This window comes from Dama dama, chromosome 9, assembly GCF_033118175.1.
Source record: "Dama dama isolate Ldn47 chromosome 9, ASM3311817v1, whole genome shotgun sequence".
Classification (NCBI taxonomy): Eukaryota; Metazoa; Chordata; class Mammalia; order Artiodactyla; family Cervidae; genus Dama; species Dama dama.
The window spans coordinates 68,951,108-68,959,760 of record NC_083689.1 but is presented as its reverse complement, the minus strand read 5'-3'; the positions used below and the strand labels follow the sequence as shown (position 1 = coordinate 68,959,760).

Below are 8,653 nucleotides of genomic sequence, written 5' to 3'. Positions count from 1 at the left end.
TATAGTTTTGCCAAGATATATGCCTAGGCATGGGATTGCTAGATCATGTGGCAATTCTATTTTTAGTCTTTTGAATAATCTCCATACTGTTTTCCATAGTGGCTTCACCACAATGCGGACTTTAAAACATGTGGTGTGCTACACTGACTCCCAAGTCCAGAAAATGTTACCAAGCATCATGCTTCTTTTTTCATGATGTGTAGCACAAGGTTCAGTGATTTGTACTCCTCCTTGGAGGGAATATATTGACATATTCCACTGAAATAGGAGCCCCTGGAATTTTATGTGCTTTACTTCCTATCCTCTTGCTCATATATATTTTGCCAAGGCATCAAAATACTTGACAGTTCATACTGATCAAATAAAAATAGCATAGCATCATCAATGCTGGAGACCAGTGTGTTAATTTGTAGAAGGTCAAGATGATTAAGATCATTGCAGACTGTGTTATGGCAGATAGCAGAATGGATATAGCTCTGAGGCAAGATGTAAAAGTATCCTCTTGGGTCTGCCGGGTAGAAACATACTGCTTCTGGTGGTCCTTGAAAATAAGTATGGATAAAACATAACCCAGGTCATGTGTGTGTGCTAAGTTGCTTCAGTTATGTCCAACTCTTTTGCGACCTTATACAGTGTAGCCTGGGGAAGCCCAACCCAGGTCAATATCCTCATACAAAATTCCAAGGGCCATGTCAATTTGCTCTAGTAAGAATAGTATACCTGAGATAGTAGTAGCGATTGGATTTACTATCTGATTAAGTTTATGATAGTCTGCAGTCCTCCACAGAGAAGGCAATGGCAACCCACTCCAGTGTTCTTGCCTGGAGAACCCCAGGGATGGGGGAGCCTGATGGGCTGCCATCTATGGGGTTGCACAGAGTTGGACACAACTGAAGTGACTTAGCAGCAGCAGCAGCAGTCCTCCAAGATCCACTCAACTTTTGCATAGGTCGACCAGATGGGCTAAATAGAAATGAGAGATGTATCATACCCCAACACTTTTCAAATCTTTGATGGCATCACCAATTTCTGTAGTTCCCCCAGGAATACAATATTCCTTGTAGTTAACAGTCTTGGTAGTGAAGAAAAGTTCCAGGGGCTTCCCCTTGGCCCTTCCTCCCATAATGGTTCTCACTCAGTACGACAAAGAGATATGTGGATAGTATCCCTATTTCCCAGTGCTGTGTGCTTAGTTGATCAGTCGTGTCCGCCTTTTTGCGACCCCCTGGACTGTAGCCAGTCAGGTGCCTCTGTCCATGGGGATTCTCCAGGCATGAATACTGGAGTGGGTCTCCATGCCCTCCCCCAGGGGATCTTCCCAACCCAGGGATCAAACCCAGGTCTCCCGCACTGCAGTTGGATTCTTAACCGTCTGAGACACTAGGAAAGCCCAAGAATACCAGTATATCTCTTCAAATCAGACATTGAAGAGTTGGAATAAATAACCGTGGAATGAGTCTGGGGGTGAACAGGACCTCTTATGATTAGGACTTGAACCAAGAGTCCATCTATTATTTGATTACCATAAGCTTTGTACTTTGACTAGGAATAAGCGTTCATTCAAAGCCCTTGTCTACCAATAGTCATGTCTGATAGATCTGTACATTTCCTTTTCTCCCAGTGCTTAGTCAGTCTAGTATGGCCACAGACACCTTGAAGAAGGCTTGGAGAAAGATTTATAGCATGTATTTGTGGCAGAATTACAGGGTTATTCTTCAATGGATCTAGGCATCCTGTCAGTCAAGAGACGATGGGTCTGTGAATTGGCATTGGTCTAGACATGAGGCTGGAACTCAACACTCTGATGATACAAGTCAGATCTTCTGCTACTTCTGCTAGAAGTAGCAGAGTCTATCTTCTGCTGGAGTTCAAGAGGTGTTTTTTTTTTTTTTTTTTTTTTTTTGGTTGCTGCTGTTGTTACATGGATCAAGCAATATTCTAGTGGGTTATCCATAAATTTTGTAACTGGGGCAACACAATCAATTAATCTCTGCCAAAGGTCTTTGTAGATCAAGGCATTCTGACTCTACATGGTAGTAAGTTGTTGGCACCTTATTTTAGAAATTAAGTGCTGCCTCCCAGACTCTGCTACTCTGTAATACTTTCAGTCCCACTGAAATCAAGGAGTGCCTTGGATGGCCCACATGCCAGCTGAGAGCCACCAGAGCACAAAGCAAGAAAAGCATGTCAGAACTAGGAAGAAAACTCCCTTCCAGCACCCTCTGGACAGTCCCTTGATTAAAGAGATGCCTAGGCCCATTGAGGAAGGGCCCTGTAACACTGCCACAAATCTTCCTCCAAGCCTTCGAGCAAAGCTTAACTATATGCAAGGTGTCAGGAGAAAAGCCTTTAAAAGACACAGTGTCGTGCTCGCTTCGGCAGCACATATACTAAAATTGGAATGATACAGAGAAGATTAGCATGGCCCCTGCGCAAGGATGACACGCAAATTCGTGAAGCGTTCCATATTTTTTAAAAAAAAGAAAAAAAAAAAAAGAGAGAATAAAAGATACAGTGTCAGCATCACATGCAAAATAATAAATGGCAAATTTGGAGCTGAAAGGCAATAGAATGATAATTGTCTCACTTAAGAATGTTGCTTTGAACCATTTATCAAGTATCATGGAATCCTGCCTCCATTGAGTAGGGCTCAGAAGAGTAAAGGAATCTGTAGCTAATCTTGGGCTTCCCTGATAGCTTGGTTGGTAAAGAATCTGCCAGCAATGCAGGAGACCCTGGTTTGCTTCCTGGGTTGGGAAGATCCTCTGGAGAAGGGATAGGCTACCCACTCCAGTATTCTTGGGCTTTCCTGGTGGCTCAGCTGATAAAGAATCCACCTGCAACATGGGAGACCTGGGTTCAATCCCTGGGTTGAAAAGATCCCCTGGAGAAGGGAAAGGCTACCCACTCCAGTATTCTGGCCTGGAGAATTCCATGGACTGTATAGTCCATGGGGTCACAAAGAGTCAGACATGACTGAGCGACTTTCACTAGCAGGTCTAGAATGTGGTACAAACAACAATGGACCACATATGTAGCAGTGTTTGGGTTTTAAAGATACTTTAAATGATACTGTATTGAGTTATGATCAAGCTGAAAGAAGAATCACATCTTTAACGCTAGGATCATACAAGGCCATATCATTTGCAGTAGAAGACTATGCACCATTAGAAAAACTTCTCCAGGCATGCAGATGAATTCTGGTAGAAATAAAGCAACCAGTCATGGGACATCAAGTGGCCATGGGGACAGAACTGCCTATCATGAGCTGGGTTCTTTCAGATCCAGCAAGTCATACGTTTAGGAAGTTGCTGAAACAATCTACCACAAGATGGAAGCAGTAAGTATGTGATCAAGTATGAACAGGGCTGGAAGGAATAAGTAAGAGGCACAAGCTCATACCCCAGATTCCCATGAAACCCACAGGGGTCGTACTGGTGCTTCTCTTTCTACTCACAAGCACGACCAGGCTGCAGGGAGGTCCCTCGTAAGCAGCCAACAGAAGAGAAAAGGCCAAGCTTTGTTCATGGGCTGGATAGCTCAAAACAGGAGGTTCAAGCTGAAAACAGACTGCAGCTATACTATCACCTTCCTTGGGAATGTCCCAGAAAGGCAGTGATGAGAAGAAAGTGGCCTGGAAAGAGAAAGATTGAGAGATCAGAAACAAAAAGGTCTGATGAAGAGGTATGTGAATGAACTGTGGGAGTAGGAATGAATAATAAAGATCTCTGATTCACTTATTAATAACCTTCTGAGGACATCAACAATGGAGAAGGTACTACCAAAAAAACGGACCTGATGACTTGTCAAGTTGACACCATCCAACCTCAATCTCTGGCTGCCCCGGGGCTGGCACAATGTGATGACAAATGGAACAGCTGTGGTAGCTGGTATGAGCCTGAGATTAAGGGCAGCCACTTGGGAAGGTAGATCTAGCTACTTCCAATGCCAAATGTACAATGTAAAGAGACCACACAGAGCCCCCAGTTCAGCCACCACTCAAGGAGATCAGCCAACTCTTTGGCAGTAATTTGACTATATTGTATTCCTCCCATCCTAGAAGAGGTAGGAATTCATCTTAATGCAAATTTTAAAACACTCCTAGTATGGATTTGCCTTTCCTTCCCACACAGCCTTAACCCATACCACTATATAAGAACTCACAGAGTGGTCCATCAGTAGGGTAAGCCTATGTAACACTCCCTTAGACCAAGGAAGAAAGGCAATAGGCAAATGGCCATGGCCCAGAATTATACTCATACTTAGAAGTTGATGGCCTGATAGAGTGATAAAATAGACTTTTGAAGGCATGACTGAGGGACCAGCTTGGAGATGATACCCTGTGAATATGGGAAATACATCCTTAAACCAGTGATCACTATATGGTGCTCTGTCCAAAACAGAGTCCACATGGTCCAGTAACTAAATAATGGAATACAAGTGGTCCTGCTTGCTATCAATCCCAGAGACCACCTTGGGAAACTTGTCCCTACCATTTTCAAAACTCTGTGCTTTGCATATCTAGGAGTCCTGGTTCAAAGAGTACAATGTTTCTACCAGAACACACAGCAAATGTTCTATTACATTTAAGTTATGACAACACATTAGGCTTCTTGTACCAAATCAGCAGACAAAAAAAATGTGTCACCATTCTGGAAGTGATCATCAGCAGAATGTGTCTCTAGCACCCAGGTGACACTCTAGAACATCTCCGGGTACTCCTTTGCCAGTTTTGATAGTAAACAGACAAGGGTATCTGCCATGGCCTGAAAACAGTGAGCAAAGTCTCAGACTAATCAACGAGCATACATCTGAGTCATCTCACAGAGTAAACACTTAAGGAAAAGAGGTACTACGTGTGAGTGAAGGGAGGGAGGGGAAAAATTAGTATCTGTTATGACTCTGAGGTCAGACATAGTATCAGGCTATAGTCCACTTTGCTAATCTCGCTCTTGTAAATTAGGAAAAACAACAAAGAATTCTGGAGTAATTGGTGTTATGTATGATAAACGTACTGTCAATTCAGTTCAGTTCAGGCGCTCAGTCATGTAAGATTCTTTGCTGCCCCATGGACTGCAGTACATCAGGCTTCCCTGTCTATAGCCAACTCCCGGAGCTTCCTCAAACTCATGTCCATTGAGTCAGTGATGCCATCCAACCACCTCATCCTCTGTCACCCCCTTCCCCTGCTTTCAATCTTTCCCAGCATCAGGGTCTTTTTAAATGAGTCAGTTCTTCACATCAGGTGGCCAAGGTATTGGAGTTTCAGCTTCAGCATCAGTCCTTCCAATGAATATTCAGGACTGATTTCCTTTAGGATGGACTGGTTGGATCTCCTTGCAGTTCAAAGGACTCTCAAGAGTCTTCTCCAATACCACAGTTCAAAAGCAATTCTTCAGCAGTCAGCTTTCTTTATAGTCCAACTCTCACATCCATACATGACTACTGGAAAAACCAAAGTTTTGACTAGACAGACCTTTGTTGACAAAGTAATGTCTCTGCTTTTTAATATGCTGTCTAGGTTGGTCACAACTTTTCTTCCAAGGAACAAGCGTCTTTTAATTTCATGGCTGCAATCACCATCTGCAGTGATTTTGGAGCCCAGGAAAATAAAGTCAGCCACTGTTTCTGTTGTTCCTCCATCTATTTGCCATGAAGTGATGGGACCGAATGCCATGATCTTAGTTTTCTGAATGTTGAGTTTTAAGCCAACTTTTTCACTCTCCTCTTTCACTTTCATCAAGAGGCTCTTTTGTTCTTCTTTGCTTTCTGCCATAAGGGTGGTGTTATCTGCATATCTGAGGTGATTGATATTTCTCCCAGCAATCTTGATTCCAGCCTGTGCTTCATCCAGCCCAGCGTTTCTCTTGACGTACTCTGCATATAAGTTAAATAAGCAGGGTGACAACATACAGCCTTGACATAATCCTTTCCCATTTGGAACTAATCTGTTGTTCCATGTCCAGTTCTAACTGTTGCTTCTTGACCTGCATACAGATTTCTCAGGAGGCAGGTCAGGTGGTCTGGTATTCCCATATCTTGAAGAATTTTCCACATTTTATTGTGATCCACACAGTCAAAAACTTACTGTCTGGAACAAGCAAATCTGAATAGTGCATGCAATTAACTGCAGTAGATGCTTGGGTGTAACACCCAGATTCACTCTTCAATATCAAGTTCCCCATTCCATTAGCATCCAGAGGTGTTGTCTGTTGATGGCTCAGAGCTGTGTTCCTTCCTAGGAACTACTGTCAGTTCAAGTGTATACACCTCTCCTTGGGGACAGCCTGATAGATGCAGGACCACAGGGTAAGAATACTCTTATTCTAGGTTGGAACATCTTAGAAAGTTCATTCCAGCTGTATGATCTCTTTGTAACTACATAGTAGATCTCTTTCTAATGTAAATTATATTTAATAATATAAAAGAATTTTAATATAAAAAGTAAAAATATTAAAATTTTATATATGTGAGTAATAATAAAACTAGGATACCTAAATTAACAGCAGACAAATTAGACTTTAGACAAAAAGCATTAATAAAGATAAAGAAGGATTGCTAAAGATAAACAGCTCAGCTAACCAGAAAAGCATACAACTTTAAACTGATATGAACCTAATTAATAACTTCATAATGTATAAAGTAAAAATTGGCAGAATTATAAAAGAATTTTATAAATTTATTGTGATAGTGAGAGACAATATCACTAATTGATAGATCAAGCATAACTAAAAAATAATGATGCAGAAGACTTAAACAACACAATCAACAAGCAACTGTGAATAAATTAAAATGATTACTACCAAAAAACTCTCTGACCACATGCAATTGTCAGAATTTTAAATGTTACCCCTCAAAGAAACCCCAAATATAAAATTTTCACACATTTGAAAATTAAAAAGCAATTAATGGCACATAGGAAATCATAATATAAATTAGAAAACATTAAAAATTTAATATCAATTAAAATGCTACATATAAAACCTTATGGGATACAAATAGAGCAACATTTATAGAAAAACATAAAACTAGCTTTAAATACACATTTTAGAGATAAGGCTAAAAGTAATGGAAGGACTGATCTTGAAGCTGAAACCCCAATACTTTGGCCACCTAATGTGAAGAGCTGATTCACCGGAAAAGACCCTGATGCTGGGAAAGATTGAGGGCAGGAGGAGAAGGGGACGACAGGGGATGAGATGGTCGGATGGCATCACCGACTCAACAGACATGGGTTTGGGTGAACTCCGGGAGTTGGTGATGGACAGGGAGGCCTGGCATACTGCGGTTCATGGGGTTGCAAAGAGTCAGGCACGACTGAGTGACTGAACCGAACTGAACTGCAAGGAGTTAAGCATGTATCTAATTAAGAAGTCATGACTAAGTTGGGATATCAATGTTATACTTGGGAATTCAAGGTTAACTTAACATTAGAACTTGGATTAATGTAGCTGATTACATTAAAAGAAAAATCATGTGATGCATCTTAATACAGGGAAAAAGAACATTAGATAAAACGCAACATTCACTCATGTTAAATACTCTTAGCATACAGAAGTTCAACTTCCTTAACTTGATAAAACACCAAAAAACCTCACAGCAAAGGTTTAAGATAATGATAAAATCTTAAAGTATTCCATTTAAGATCTGATCTTGGCCATCACTATTTCCATTCAATACAGTACTTGTAATCTTATCGGAAATACTAAATTGATCTAAAAAAATCATAAGAGGTATACAAAAGCATGAAAATAGAAAAGGAAAAAACATATATTGTTATATGAGGACAATATTATTGCCTACAGAGAAAATTCCCAATAATCTACAGAAAATTATTTTAATCAATCAGAAATATATTTCATCCAAATACTGTAATGGAAAGCCAGTTTGTTTTTAGTCAACCAGATTTTAAAAAAAAAAGCTTAGACACTGGGAATTCCATTTTGATAATTCAGCAAAAAATGATCACATAGTGTTGCTGGTGAGTGAAAGCTCTGTGCCCTTATCCATCCTGAAGACAAGTTGTACCAGGGTAGGAGCCCTGAAACTGTGGTTTTTATTACAATGAAAGGTAATTCCATCTTTCATTGTCCATTTTCTCTGTATGGAGCCAAGAGTGGGGCCAAGGTGAGGCCAAGAACACCAAGGCTTTTGTAGGTGGGGTAGAACCTGGTGCATTTGAACTCAGGAATTTGTTCTTCCCCTCTTTGGTGCCTGTGGAGCTCTTTGCTGCACAGTCTTTGTAGAGCAGAATGGAGGAGGAAATGATTCCTTTGGAATAGCTGTGATTTTAGGATTATATAGGAGCCACAGAGGTCACAGGAAAATAAAACTGTTAAAATGATGTCAAGGCTTGATTTAACCCCACTAAACCAAGAGATTTCCAAGTGCTTAAAAAGCTTTATTTGTAAATAACTATCCATTTAACTTGGTCTAAATTCTCATGCAGAGAGAGACTGCAGTTTTTCTAGGCACCTATGATTTATCATGACTTTTTTCTCCCAGGAGTAAAAGCAGACTATCAGCAACATAAGAACACAAACTGAAAGAAGGAAAAATACATAATTTAGCCTCTTTTCATCATCATATCATTGAGTCAATTCTAAACAGTCTTTTAGTTAGTACTGCTACATAACCCTAGATCTTAAAAGAG

At 40.5% G+C, this 8,653-nt stretch overlaps 1 non-coding gene across 1 annotated transcript; it reads left to right on the top strand.

Moving 5' to 3' along the window:
- Positions 1-2,366: 2,366 nt before the first annotated feature.
- Positions 2,367-2,473, top strand: LOC133062937 (U6 spliceosomal RNA). Its single transcript, XR_009694257.1, has one exon. It is a non-coding gene; the product is annotated as a U6 spliceosomal RNA (small nuclear RNA).
- The last annotated feature ends 6,180 nt before the right edge of the window (positions 2,474-8,653 follow it).